Below are 15,322 nucleotides of genomic sequence, written 5' to 3' on the forward strand. Positions count from 1 at the left end.
TAAGCTTTTGCAGAGGTGGAATACGTGACAGAAGTTGGGGTGGGGATGCTACCTTGCTGTGTTGAGCCTCAGAGCCAGCATCATGACAGAATTGGCTACTTAACTCATAACCCTTTCTTCAAAGGCACTAGCTATCTCACATAGGAAGGTCATTTGGGGCTTATTTGGAAGGCAGTTTTTATCTTATCACTTGCCTGGACATGAAGGAGGTTGTACCTACTCCAGCCTACTGGTCCAAGAGCTTTGAGATCAATGGGAGAGGGCCAGTCTGGCAAATTGCAGTGTCATTTTGCCTGTGCAGTGCCCTACTCATTTTGGGCTGGATGAATCACATCTGGGATGAAGGAGGCCAGATATACTTGGACAAAATCCTAATATATTATCTGGGTCTCGCATCCCATCAGTCCCTTGTCCGTACAGTCCTCTGTGGGCTACAACACCACCTGCAGGCCAACTCTGAAACGTACATGTCCAAAAAAATGGAGAGATTCTTGTACTGTATTCCGTAAAGCTAAGATATCAGCATTATGCTTCAAGTGCTCATAGCCTTAGAGTTAGAACCCCATGGCTCAGCAAATATATTTAGCAATTCCTGGGGTTTACTACAAAGTTCATTACACATTTCTTCTCCTTGGCTGTTATAAAAACTAACATTCTCCAAAGGAGAGGAGGTTTTTTGTTTGTTTGTTTGTTTGCTTGCTTTTTGGTGCTCAGAGGCAGATGCTGCCTTCCAGTAATGCTTGCTTAATTTTTCCAACTTCCCCTAACCTACCTGACCCAGCCCAGCCCGCATGAGTGTCTCCAACTGTATAGATGGTAAACATTAGACCCCAGGAAGACTGAAACTCAGCTCTTGTGCCTCCATATCTTGGGTTTCCTCCTTTGAAAAATTGGCTTTTGGAAAAATTCAATTGCTTATCCTTTTAGGAAACAAGAATCACTTGTCAAAGAGGCTAGAGTGGCTAAGGTAGATTCAGAAACTCAGTTTGCACCAGGGTCACCTTTTTTGAACACTTTGGGTTTATCATTTCACACCCAATCCTGGAAGCCATAGAACCCCAAGGGAAGACTCATCACCAATCATGGAAATCATCTGGCTGAGAGTTCTGAGGATATCCAGTCCTAGCCGTCACCAATGGATAATCAGACACAGATAGCACCTACACAATTGGGTTTTTATTATATCTAAAGTATAAAGAAGAATAAAATGGTTTAAGTTTGTATCCTAATCTACTGGACTATCGTAGTCCATTCTGGCTGCTCTAACAAAATACCACAGACTATCTTATACAAAACAGAAGCTTATTGCTCACAGTTTTGGACCCTGAAAATCTGAGATCATGGTGCCGGTATAATCACCTTCTGATGAGGAACTCTTTCTGGTTTATAGTCAGCTGGCACCTTCTCACTGTATCCTCATGTGGTCAAAGAAGTTACAGATCTTTTTGGACCTCTTTTATGAAGCCACTAAACCCATTCATGAGTGTTCTGTCCTCAAGACCTAAATACCTCCTACCAGGCCACACCTGCCAATACCATCGCCTTTGGGGTTTAGACTTTTACGCATAAGATCAAGTTCTACTTTAAATAATGTTCAACTTGAAATACTTCTTAGATATCTAATGGAAATGTCTGGTAGGTAACAGGATGTTTGTTAGGTCTGGAGCTCAGGGGAAGTGCCAGGGCTGAAGAATATGCAGATCTGGGAGCTATTGACAGGGAGATTTTTATATAGCCATGTGACTAGATAAGGTCTCCTTCAAAGTGAGTGAATATATTTATGAGCAGAAGTGGTTTAAACAGATTAAAATTTTGGGAATAAGAGGAAGAAGCCAGTCAGGGATGTAGGGCAAAGACCAAGGTGGAACATTGACCAAGAAACTAAGTGGCTGACTGAGTCAAATGCTGCTGAGAGGTCAAGTGAGAGGAGGACTGGGGATTGTTTAGAGAATTTGGAAAGATGGAGCTTGTTGGTGATCCTGAGAAGAATGGCTTCTCTAGGTTGCAGCAAAGAAAACATGATTGGAGAAGACTGAAAAGAGACTATGAAGTGAGGAAGTGGACAAGTCATTTTAGAAATAGTAGTACAAGTGGACTTGAGAAGCAGGGGTGGGTGGTTGGAGGTGGGCATAGATTTTAGAGAGGACAGATTTTTTTTTTTTAAGATAGGAGATATAGCAGGTTTATTTGCTGGTGGGAATGTTCTAATATAAAGGGGAAATGTGGAAATGCTGGAGAGAGTAGACGATGGAAAGCCTTCAGATAGGTAAGAGAGGATCCAGGGCTTAAGTTGTGACATCTAAGAGGACCTACACTACAGGACAGTTCTTCCAGCATAAGGGGAGAAAAGGCAAAAATTAGTAAATGTGCTGATGGGGAACTGCCGCAGCTGTCTTCTGGTTGTTCCTGCTTTGTTAGTAAAAGTAGAGATGAAGTCTGTTTCCACCAGTTTCTACAAGCCCAGCTTACTCAGACTCTGCTCTCAACTTAGAACCCCATCAACTTACCAAGGCAACTGAGTTAGAAGAGCCCACTTACAGCTCACAGGCACAGGAAACAAACATGGCTACCTAAGGGGAAAGAGGGGAGGGGGGAGGGATAAATTAGGAGACTGGGATTAATATATACACACTATAATAAAATAGAGCTTCTCCAATGGCTCAGTGGTAAAACCAACAAGGAACTACTGCATAGCACAGGGTCTATACAGTAGGCATATACACCATCTTACGTAATAACCTATAAGGGAAAAGAACATTTTATATTCTTTATATATGTATAAAGAATATATATGTATATATATAACTGAATCACCGTGCTGTATCCTTGAAACTTGCTTGATATTGTAAATCAACTATACTTCAATTAAAAAATTTTAGAAAAGACGAGCCCTCCTATGATAGATTCTGGATCCCTAGCAGTGCCACAGCCAGCTCTGGTCCTTTGTTCCTTAGAAAACATGCCAGTTAGAGAAGCAGATGCATGAAAATATCTTGTTTGAACTCAGAATCCACCTGAGCATAGGCTTTTCAGCTTCCCAAATTGTCATAGAATCTAGAGGAGTGTGAAGTGGAGGAGGAGCAAGTTATAGTTAAAATGTTCACCATCGTTAGGCTGGGACTACTGGCACCCTATAAAAAATCAAGAAAACAACCTTACATGTTTTAAGCTTCTAACTTTTTTTTTCCAGTGGTTTTCCCAGTTTCTCTTCATATTTGGATACTTTGACATTAAGTGGTTTTTAAGTCAGCTTCTCCCTAAATTACTTCCTCTTGAACCTCCCCCTCTTTAGCTTCAATGAGCCTCAGCCATGACACAGGCTCCCAGTTACCATTTCTCCTCCCTGCCTGGTTACAGCTTCTTAGGGAGAGAGGTCCTCACACAAATGTGAGAACATATAAAATAGATTTTATGCTTAACTTTTTTTTAACAGTTCTTTTTTAAAAATTATTTATTTATTTTTGGCTGCTGTGGGTCTTCCTTGCCATGCACTGGGTTTTCTCTAGTTGTAGCAAGTGAGGGTCTACTGTTCATTGTGGTGCATGGGCTTCTCATTGCAGTGGCTTTTCTTATTGAGGTGCGTGGGCTCTAGGGTGAGCAGGGTTCAGTAGTTGTGGCATGTGGGCTTAGTAGTTACAGCTGGTAGGCTCTACAGCACAGGTTCAGTAGTTGTGGTGCATGGGCTTAGTTATTACCCTGTGGCATGTGGAATCTTCTCGGACCAAGGATCAAACCCCTATTTCCTGCATTTGGACTACCAGGGAAGTCCCTAAAATAGATTTTAAAAGGATAAACTAATATCACCATAAGCTGTCACTGATTAATCAAACCACAGCATCAATAGTAGAACTTTCTGATCAAGATTTTGCCATTTAATCTTTTTTCATCCATCTTTAGTTCTAAAGAAAAAAAACTTTCTAAAGGAGCACGGCCCCGCCCATCAGAACAAGACCCAGTTTCTCTCTCAATCTCTCCATCAGGAAGCTTCCATAAGCCTCTTATCCTTCTCCATCAGTGGGAAGACAGACTGAAAACCACAATCACAGAAAACTAACCAATCTGATCACATGGACCACAGCCTTGTCTAACTCAGTGAAGCTATGAGCCATGCCATGTAGGGCCATCCAAGAAGAATGGGTCATAGTGGAGGGTTCTGACAAAATGTGACTCACTGGAGAAGGGAATGGCAAACCACTTCAGTATTCTTGCCTTGAGAACCCCATGAACAACATGAAAAGGTAAAAAGATAGCACACTGAAAGATGAACTCCCCAAGTTAGTAGGTGCCCAATATGCTACTGGAGATCACTGGAGAAATGACTCCAGAAAGAATGAAGAGATGGAGTCAAAGCAAAAACAACACTTACTTGTGAATGTGACTGGTGATAGAGGCAAAGTCTGATTCTGTAAGGAGCAAATATTGCATAGGAACATGGAATGTCAGGTCCATGAATCAAGGCAAATTAATTCAGTTTAGTTGACTCAGTCGTGTCTGACTCTTTGCGACCCCATGGACTGCAGCAAACCAGGCCTCTCTGACCATCACCAACTCCTGGAGTTTACTCAGGCTCATGTCCATCGAGTCAGTGATGCCATTCAACTATCTCATCTTGTTGTCCCCTTCTCCTCCCACCTTCAACCTTTCCCAGCATCAGGGTCTTTTCAAATGAGTCAGCTCTTTGCATCAGGTGGCCAAAACATTGGAATTTCAGCTTCAGCATCAGTCCTTCCAATGAACACCCAGGACTGATCTCTTTTAGGATGGACTGATTGGATCTCCTTGCAATCCAAGGGACTCTCAAGAGTCTTCTCCAACAGCACAGTTCAAATGCATCAATTCTTCAGCACTCAGCTTTCTTTATAGTTCAATTCTCGCATCCATACATGACTTCTGGAAAAACAATAGCCTTGACTAAACAGACCTTTGTCAGCAAAGTAATGTATCTACTTTTTAATATGCTGTCTAGGTTGGTCATACCTTTTCTTCCAAGGAGTAAGTGTCTTTTAATCTCATGGCAGCAGTCTCCATCAGCAGTGATTTTGGAGCCCCCCAGAATAAAGTCTGCCACTGTTTCCACTGTTTCCCCATCTATCTGCCATGAAGTGATGGGACCAGATGCTGTGATCTTAGTTTTCTGATTGTTGAGTTTTAAGCCAACTTTTTCACTCTCCTCTTTCACTTTCTTCAAGAGGCTCTTTAGTTCTTCTTTACTTTCTGCCATAAGGGGGGTGTCATTTGCATATCTGAGATTATTGGTATTTCACCAAGTCAGCAGAAATAGATTTTTTCTGGAACTCTCTTGCTTTTTTGATGCTCCAACACATGTTGGCAATTTGATCTCTGATTCCTCGGCCACTTGCAAGGCAAATTGGAAGAGGTCAAACAGGATATGGCAAGAGTAAGCATTGACATTTTAGGAATCAGTAAACTAAAATGGACTGGAATGGGTGAATTTAACTCAGATGACCATTATATCTACTACTGTGGGCAAGAATCCCTTAGAAGAAATGGAGTAGCCATCATAGTAAACAAAAGAGTCTGAAATGCAGTACTTGGATGCAATCTCAAAAACGACAGAATGATCTCTCTTCGTTTCCAAGGCAAACCATTCAATATCACGGTAATCCAAGTCTATGCCCCGACCGCTAATGCTGAACAAGCTGAAGTTGAATGGTTCTATGAAGACTTACAAGACCTTCTAGAACTAACACCCAAAAAAGGTGTCCTTTTTATTACAGAGGACTGGACTGCAAAAGTAGGAAGTCAGGAAATACCTGGAGTAACAGGTAAGTTTGGCCTTGGAGTACAGAATGAAGCAGGGCAAACAAAGGCTAATAGAGTTATGCCAAGGGAATGCACTGTTCATAGCAAACACCCTCTTCCAACAACACAAGAGAAGACGCTACACGTGGACATCACCAGATGGTCAATACTGACATCAGATTGATTATATTCTTTGCAGCCAAAGATGGAGAAACTCAATAGAGTCAGCAAAAACAAGACCGGGAGCTGACTGTGGCTCAGATCATGAACTCCTTATTGCCAAATTCAGACTTAAATTGAAGAAAGTAGGGAAAACCACTAGACCATTCAGGTATGACCTAAATCAAATCCCTTATGATTATACAGTGGAAGTGAGACATAGATTTAAGGGACTAGAGCTGATAGAGTGCCTGAAGAACTATGGACGGAGGTTCGTGACTATGTACAGGAGACAGGAATCAAGACAGTCCCCGAGAAAAAGAAATGCAAAAAAGCAAAATGGCTGTCTGAGGAGGCCTTACAAATAGCTGTGAAAAGAAGAGAAGTTAAAAGCAAAGGAGAAAAGGAAAGATATAGTCATTTGAATGCAGAGTTCCAAAGAATAGCAGGGAGAGATAAGAAAGCCTTCCTCAGTGATCAGTGCAAAGAAATAGAGGAAAACAAAAGAATGGGAAAGACTAGAGAGAGATCTCGTCAAAATTAGAGATACCAAGGGAACATTTCATGGGCACAATAAAGGACAGAAATGGTATGGACCTAATGGCAGCAGAAGATATTAAGAAGAGGTGGCAAGAATACACAGAAGAACTATACAAAAAAGATCTTCATGACCCAGATAATCACAGTGGTGTGATCACTCACCTAGAGCCAGACATCCTGGAATGCAAAGTCAAGTGGGCCTTAGGAAGCATCACTACAAACAAAGCTAGTGGAGGTGATGGAATTCCAGCTGAGCTATTTGAAATCCTTAAAGATGATGCTGTGAAAGTGCTGCACTCAATATGCCAGCAAATTTGGAAAACCCAGCGATGGCCACAGGACTGGAAAAGGTCAGTTTTCATTCCAATCCCAAAGAAAGGCAATGTCAAAGAATGCTCAAATTACTGCACTATTGTGTTCATCTCACATGGTAGTAAAGTAATGCTCAAAATTCTCCAAGCCAGGCTTCAACAATATGTGAACTGTGAACTTCCAAATGTTCAAGCTGGATTTAGAAAAGGCAGAGGAACCAGAGATCAAATTGCCAACATCTGTTGGATCATCGAAAAAGCACGAGAGTACCAGAAAAACATCTATTTCTGCTTTATTGACTATGCCAAAGCCTTTGACTGTGTGGATCACAATAAACTGTGGAAAATTCTGAAAGAGTTGGGAATACCAGACCACCTGATCTGCCTCTTGAGAAACCTGTATGCAGGTCAGGAAGCAACAGTTAGAACTGGACATGGAACAACAGACTGGTTCCAAATAGGAAAAGGAGTATGTCAAAGCTGTATATTGTCACCCTGCTTATTTAACTTATATGCAGAGTACATCATGAGAAACACTAGGCTGGAGGAAGCACAAGCTGGACTCAAGATTGCTGAGAGAAATATCAATAACCTCAGAAATGCAGATGACACCACCTTTATGGCAGAAAGTGAAGAAGAACTAAAGAGCCTCTTGATGAAAGTGAAAGAGGAGAGTGAAAATGTTGGCTTAAAACTCAACATTGAGAAAACTAAGATCATGGCATCTGGTTCTGTCACTTCATGGCAAATAGATGGGGAAACAGTGGAAACAGTGTCAGATTTTATTTTTTTGGGTTCCAAAATCACTGCAGATGGTGACTGCAGTCATGAGATTAAAAGACACTTACTCCTTGGAAGGAAAGTTATGACCAACCTAGACAGCGTATTAAAAAGCAGAGACATTACTTTGTCAACAAAGGTCCATCTAGTCAAGGCTATAGTTTTTCCAGTAGTCATGTATTGTTGTGAGAGTTGGACTATAAAGAAAGCTGAGCGCTGAAGAATTGATGCTTTTGAACTGTGGTGTTGGCGAAGACTTTTGAGAGTCCCTTGGACAGCAGGGAGATCCAACCAATTCATCCTAAAAGGAAATCAGTACTGAATTTTCATTGGAAGGACTGATACTGAAGCTGAAACTCCAATACTTTGGCCACCTGATGCAAAGAGCTGACTCATTTGAAAAGACCCTGATGCTGGGAAGATTGAAGGCAGGAGGAGAAGGGGATGACAGAGGATGACATGGTTGGATGGCATCACTGACTCAATGGACATGAGTTTGAATAAGCTCCGGGAGTTGGTGATGGACAGGGAGTCCTGGCGTACTGCAGTCCAGGGGGTCACAAAGAATCAGACATGACTGAGCGACTGAACCTAACTGAACTGAAAGGAACAGCACACCCAGGAATTAGGTTTGATAGAACATGAGGATAGAGAAAGTTGCTTCCCTATTGAAGAACACACACACACACACACACACACTTTGGTTACTCATACAGATAGTAGCTATGTTTATTGGAGCTTACAGATGCTGCTGCTGCTGCTAAGTCGCTTCAGTCGTGTCCGACTCTGTGCGACCCCACAGACAGCAGCCCACCAGGCTCTGCCCCCCCTGGGATTCTCCAGGCAAGAATACTGAAGTGGGTTGCCATTTCCTTCTCCAGTGCATGAAAGGGAAAAATGAAAGTGAAGTCGCTCAGTCGTGTCCGACCCTTAGCGACCCCATGGGCTGCAGCCTACCAGGCTCCTCGTCCATGGAATTTTTCCAGGCAAGAGTACTGGAGTGGGGTGCCATTGCCTTCTCTGATGAATGAGTAGCAAATTTAAATTTTTTTTTGGCCAGTAAGAACTTTGTTGCAAAACAAAGAGGTATATTAATTTAGAAAAAGAAAGCATGCACAATTGTACACAATTTTGTAAACAAACTTTCTTCAGTCAAACATTAGTAGAGAGGTGTTTGGACCTCATGGTTGACGTAAATTATCTAAGTAAATGTACTTCTAACTAAACGGAAGTCAGGATGAATGTTTATTTTCTTACATAATACAGGACTAAATTCATTAGTTTTTTAAAAAAAATAGATACTCAGTTTGTCACATTTGACATGTTTGCCATGGCTCAAAATGGCTCAAAATGTTTTGGGAACTTTCCTTTGGAAATACCTTCAGAGTTCTTTTTACAAGTAGAGTGAACAACCATCTTTGTTTTTCCAGGACTGTAGGGTTTTGCAGGGTGTGGGACTTTCAAAACTAAGCAGCCTTGGGTAAACTTTCCTGGTTTATCTGGAACTGAGAGAGATTTTCAGTCATAAAACTTAGAATGCCAGGCAAAATGGGTTGAGTTTGGTCCTTCCATGAGCTATATAAGAATTACCAACTGTTGGTTTACAGTCACAACTATATTATTCAATTAGATTGATCCCCTTCTTATTTTTAAGACTTGACCCAAAATACCTTTGGTTGTTTCAGAAGATCAATTTTATCCCCACCATGTCCCCAACCAAATATGTGGCAGCACTCAGGATAGTCTGAGTTCACAGGCAATTTTACAAACCTCTCCTTCCTTCCTTCCTTTCCTTTCCTACCTTTTCAAATCTGGGTCACTGCATGTAAAAGTATGTAGTACTAGTAGAGTAGGTGACAGACTTTCTCCTTGACCATACTGCAGTCAACTTCTCTGAGCCCTCTACCCTACTAAGTCTTGACTTTGGCTCGTATCTGGTCTTTGGCCTGTCTAGCCCAGTTTTAGCAAGAGTCCTTCTAAGTCAGCTTAGCAAGAATCCCACTACCTTTGATATCTGAATAGTTTAAATATCTGATCAGTTTTCTCATTTTCTACTCTTGATATCTGATTTTTTGTTGTTCAGTCAATAAGTCATGTCTGACTCTTTGTGACCCCGTGGACTGCAGTATGCCAAGCTCCTCTGTCCTCCACTATCTCCCAGAGCTTGCTCAAATTCATGTCCATTGAGTTGGTGATGCTATCTAATCATCTTACTCTCTGCCACCCCTTTCTCCTTTTGCCTTCAATCTTTCCCAGCATCAGGATCTTTTCCAGAGAGTTGGTTCTTTGCATCAAGTGGCCAAAGTTTTGGAGCTTCAGCTTCAGCATCAGTCCTTCCAATGAATATTCATGGTTGATTTCCTTTAGGATTGACTGGCTTGATCTCCTTGGAGTGCAAGGGACTCTCCATAGTCTTCTCCAGCACAATTCAAAAGCATCAATTCTTTGGTGCTCAGCCTTGTTTATAGTCCACCTCTCACATTTGTATGTGACTACTGGAAAAACCTTAGCTTTGGCTATACAGACCCTTGTCTGCAAAGTGATGTCTCTGCTTTTTAATATGCTGTCTAGGTTTGCCATAGCTTTCCTTCCAAGGAACAAGCATCTTTTAATTTCATGGCTGTAGTCACCATTTGCAATGATTTTGGAGCTCAAGAAAATAAAATCTGTTACAGCTTTCACTTTTTTCTCTTCTATTTGCCGTGAATTGATGGGAGCAGATGCCAGGATCTTAGTTTTTTGAAAGCTGAGTTTCATGCCAGCTTTTTCACTCTCCTCTTTCATCCTCAACAAGAGGCTCAACAAGTTCCTCTTCACTTTCTGCCATTAGAGTGGTATCATCTGCATATCTGAGCCTGTTGATATTTTTCCTGGCAATCTTGATTCTAGCTTGTGATTCATCTAGCCCAGCATTTCTCATGATGTATTCTGCATAGAATACATATGTAGGGTGACAATATACAGCCTTGACATACTCCTTTCCCAATTTTGAACTAGTCTCATGTCCAATTCTGTTGCTTCTTGACCTGCGTACAGGTTTCTCAGGAGACAGGTCAGGTGGTCTGGTCTCTTTAAGAATTTTCCACAGTTTGTTGTGATCCACACAGTCAAAGGCTTTAACGTAGTCAATGAAGCAGAAATAGGTGTTTTTCTGGAATTCCCTTTCTTTCTCTATAATCCCATGAATGTTGGCAGTTTGATCTATGTTGTTCTGAGTTTTCTAAACCCAACTTGCACATCTGAAAGTTCTCAGTTCACTTATTCCCGAAGCCTAGCTTGAACGATTTTGAGCATAACCTTCCTAGCTTGTGAAATGAGTACAATTGTATGGTAGTTTGAACACTCTTTGGCACTGCCCTTCTTTGGGATTGGAATGAAAACAGCTTTTCCAGTCCTGTGGCCATTGCTGAGTTTTCCAAATTTGCTGACATATTGAGTGCAGCACTGTAACAGCATTATCTTTTGGGATTTTACATAACTCAGTTGGAATCCCATCACCTCTACTAGTTTTGTTTGTTGTAATGCTTCCCAAGGCCCACTTGACTTCACATTCCTGGATGTCTGGCTCTAGGTGAGTGACCACATCATTGTGGTTACACAGGTCATTAAGCCCTTTTTATACAGTTCTTCTGTGTATTCTTGCCACCTCTTCTTAACCTCTTCTGCTTCTGTTAGGTCCTCACTATTTCTGTCCTTTATCCTGCCTGTCCTTGCATGAAGTATTCCCTTGATATCTCTAGTTTTCTTGAGGAGATCTCTAGTCTTTCCCATTCTGTTGTTTTCCTCTATTTCTTTTCATTGTCCGTTTAAGGCCTTCTTATCCCTCTTTGTTATTCTCTGGAACTCTGCATTCAGTTGGGTATATCTTTCCCTTTTTCTCCCCTGCTTTTTGCTTCTCTTCTTTCCTCAGGTATTTGTAAAACCTTCCCAGACAGCCATTTTGCTTTTTGGCATTTCTTTTTCTTGGAGATGGTTTTGATCACCTCTTTCTGTACAGTGTTAACGAATCTCCATCCGTAGTTCTTCAGGCATTCTGTCTACCAGATCTAATGCCTTGAATCTATTCATCACCCACACTGTATAGTCATAAGGGATTTGATTTGCCCACAGTTGTAGATATAATGGTCATCTGAGTTAAATTCACCCATCTCTGTCCATTTTAGTTCACTGATTCCTAAGATGTCGATGTTCACTCTTGCCATCTGCGGCTTGACCATGTCCAAGTTATCTTGATTAATGGTCCTTACATTCCAGGTTCATATGCAATACTGTTCTTTGCAGCACTGGACTTTGCTTTCACCACCAGACACATACACAACTGAGCATTGTTTCTGTTTTGTCTCAGCAGCTTCATTCTTTCCAGGGCTATTAGTAATTGCCCTCCACACTTCTTCTGTAGCATATTGGACACCTTCTGACCTGGGGGGCTCATCTTCCGGTGTCATATCTTTTTGCCTTTTCATACTGTTTATGGGGTTCTCGCAGCAAGAATACTGGAGTGGTTTGCCATTTCTTCCTGCAGTGGACCACGTTTTGTCAGACCTCTCACTACGACCTGTCCATCTTGGGTGTCCCTGAACAGCATGGCTCATAGCTTCATTGAGTTACACAAGCCCCTTCACCATGACAACACTGTGATCTTTAAGGGGTTGTGATATCTGATCATGCTGGCCTAGCGTACTATTAAGTGGATTTAGTAAAAATCTCCTTATCCTTGATATTTCCTTTTAGTCATTTTTCGTCCTTTAACTCCATCACTCTATTCATTGGCTATAAATCCTTGGCTGTCTTTGCTGTAATCTTTCCCCTACTGTGCTACTCTTATTACAATAGTTCTGAATAAAGTCTTTCTTACCAATGTGATAGATAAGTATCTGAATGATTTTTTCTTTTACAGTTATGGTTTAGTGACTCAGACAGGATTGAATTCATCATTGGATCCCTGAACATCTCATCCAGGACCCCAAGTGTGCACTTTTGAAGACTTTGTTTCATTCCTGGCTAATTCAGGCTCCATTCGTAAGTCCAGCTCTCGAGCCAGTGCTCTGGGTGACAGTCTGTTGAGGCCTGGTAAGGACAGATTTTGATTCTTAAGATTCTGAGTATATTCTCTGAGGCTGGGTTAGAGTCCCAGCATTTTTTGAAAGGTATCTGTTTGAGCAAGCATCTTCCTAGATGGAAGTCTTCTTGCATCATTTTGTTAGGTAGTTAGAATAGGAAAAAGGAGTCCAGAATGGTGGTGGCTAAAAGATAAGGAAGGGAAAAGCCCGCAAAAATAGAACAAAAGAGGGTCCGAGGACCGGAATGAGGACCTCAGGTAGAACAAACAGCACCCCTGGCTAGCCCAGTTTACATAGGGCAGGCCCAGGGGAGGAGAAAAAACATGAAAAAGAGGAGTCAAAGGGCCAGGGGTATCTCTCTGTCTCTCCCCCTCCCCCTGCTTCCCCATCTCTCTCCCCTCCCCCACCTCCATCCCCCCTCTCTCTTCTCTTCGCGGCTTTTGGGTCGGCATGCCCTCATGCCTCGAGGATGTATTTTCCTTTATTTTCTAAATAAAACTGAGCTGTAACATGGAGCAGTAACACTGGACCATCCAAGAGCTAGTTCGTCACTTCAAATTTTTGTTGTGACGAGACAGAACCAAGGAAATTACACATTCCCCCGATCTATGGTGCCATGACTCCGATTTAACCTGGCTGAAACAACCTCAGCGCGGCCTCGCCAAGGAGAAGGCGAAGCACAGCAGGAGCCCAGTTCAGCGAAAGCTCCCACAGTGGGAGCTGAATGCAAAGAAAACCCAGCGCAGGGGAAGTGACAAGAAGCCCAACATGCTGGAAACTGGGACAATGAAAAACGAACTCAGCAGAAAGCTCACAAGGCTCAGTCTCAGATTCCAGAAGACCTCCGGCTAAGGTAGAAGGTCCTTGCTCCTATGGCTGGAGGGACATATGCCTAACAAAATCTTAATTCCAATACAATCTCTTGTTTCTTGTTTCCTTGAACCACCCCCCCCACCCCCCCGCCCCACAACCGGCGAGTGGCAATGGGTGCAACTGTGGGACTCCGGAGAGGCTACTGCTCAGTGTGTCCCAAAGGCTCCACTATCCGCTGAGCCCCAGTAGCTGTTACCTAAGCCGGTGGGGATTCTTCTGTCCTTAATCTTCTTTGTGCCAAGGATCAGGCCAATGAGAACTGAGCATAGGTCAGGTATTTAGCCGATTTTCTGGCAGGTTATGAAGGGGCTTCCTTGGCACGTTTTTCCCACTGTTTTTTCCTCCCTTCCTTCAGCTCCTCTCTCCTGGGACTTGAGCCCAGCCAAAACCCATGATGCCAGGCTTCCGGAGCTAATGAAGCTCAGGCTCTGATGTCTCATTGCAAAAACTCAGTGAGAGACACAGCGATAGGTAAGAGGTGGATTTGTTCGCATTCAGAGAGAAGCACACTCCACAGGGTGTAGGCCATCGCGGAGGGCAAGTGCTTCAACCATGGAATGTGGTATGGCTAGTTTTTGCAAGCTGGGTGAATTCATATGCTAATAATGGGAGGATCATCCCACCCATTGGGGAACCACCCACTCCTCCGTCTTTTGACAGTGCCTTGGAACTGTCCTGCCACCTGGGCGTGTCATTCAGCGTGCAGATTGGGGATTAAGGTTTACTTGAATTTGACTTATCATCTTGGACCCAACTGATTTTACTCAGTTTATGTTATGCCCTTGTGCTTTCAAAAGTTGTGCCCTGCCCCCTTCATTCCTGTTTCATGCTCTTTTCCTGAGCCCTGTCCAGGCCCACAATGTTGCCTCTACGATCTTCTGGAGGGGCAACCAGAAAATAGCTGGCCCTTGGGAGGGAAATACTGTATAATATCCAATCCCTCTAGATATTCAGGCCTTCATCTTCCATGTTTCCTACAACATGTGCAACAACAGCATCTCTCAGTGAACCCGCTAGGGTGGGAGATAGGCACACAATAACTGCTAGAAGTCCAACTGTTGGCATTTCTTTAAAGGCAATTGGTTTTCCAGGGATAATGTTTGCCACTTTGGGAGTTAGCCCTGCAGGCCGTTTGGGCCCAAACTCTTCTAAAATTACAAACTACCCCAGGATCAAATCTCCACTCCACTTTTATGAAACATCTGGTCTGTTGCCTCTTTCCAATTTGTTCTTAAGCCAGTTACTAACTCCTACAACCAGGATCCTGCCCCCTTGTAGGCAACATTGCTCCACCTTGGTTATTATTAAAATACTCTAAATGCCCTTAACAGGGCCAGATAACCCACTCCTTTGTCATTACTTCTGTTATTACCTAAAGTGGGTCTATGACAAGAAATGTTTACCACTGGAAACACCCTAAGCTGCTCTTATGGAGGACAAGGGGAGGAAATCAGTGACTTACAATCCCTTAGAGCAGTAAGAAGATAAGGCTTAAGACTGTTTCACCATGTTCAAAGTCCCAGGGCACAGGCTTGGATTGCTTTACATCATATCTATTCCCATCTGCGGTGAGCAAACTGGCAATGAGTTAAAATTACACCCAGCAATGGTCACGCTGGAGACCTTGGGGATGCCGAACTCCAGTCTGTGGGTCCCAGGAGGTCGACCTGCCTTGACCTGCCTAGGGTTCTGGTCCTCGAAAGGTTGTCATGCCTCAACCTGCTCTGGGATCTGCTAGTCCAGGGGCCCCAGGAGGTCATCACGCCTTGACCTGCCCAGGGACCCAATTCTCGGGAGGCCGACCTGCCTCCACCTGCCCGGGGATTCGATCTCCAG

At 42.9% G+C, this 15,322-nt stretch overlaps 1 protein-coding gene across 7 annotated transcripts in view; it reads left to right on the forward strand.

Moving 5' to 3' along the window:
- ZNF280D (zinc finger protein 280D) overlaps window positions 1-15,322 on the forward strand; it is a 329,643-nt gene that overhangs the window by 64,652 nt on the left and 249,669 nt on the right. For 3 of the 7 annotated variants that reach the window (XM_081510183.1, XM_081510177.1, XM_081510182.1), the window contains one exon: window positions 12,451-12,623. The exons of the other annotated variants lie outside the window; for them this stretch is intronic. The gene's annotated coding sequence lies outside the window, so the exon portion shown is untranslated. The remainder of the gene's footprint in view (window positions 1-12,450; window positions 12,624-15,322) is intronic. 7 annotated transcript variants of the gene reach the window in all.

The sequence above is a fragment of the Giraffa tippelskirchi genome, chromosome 7 (genome assembly GCF_054371585.1).
Source record: "Giraffa tippelskirchi isolate mGirTip1 chromosome 7, T2T-mGirTip1v1.2.pri, whole genome shotgun sequence".
Classification (NCBI taxonomy): domain Eukaryota; kingdom Metazoa; phylum Chordata; class Mammalia; order Artiodactyla; family Giraffidae; genus Giraffa; species Giraffa tippelskirchi.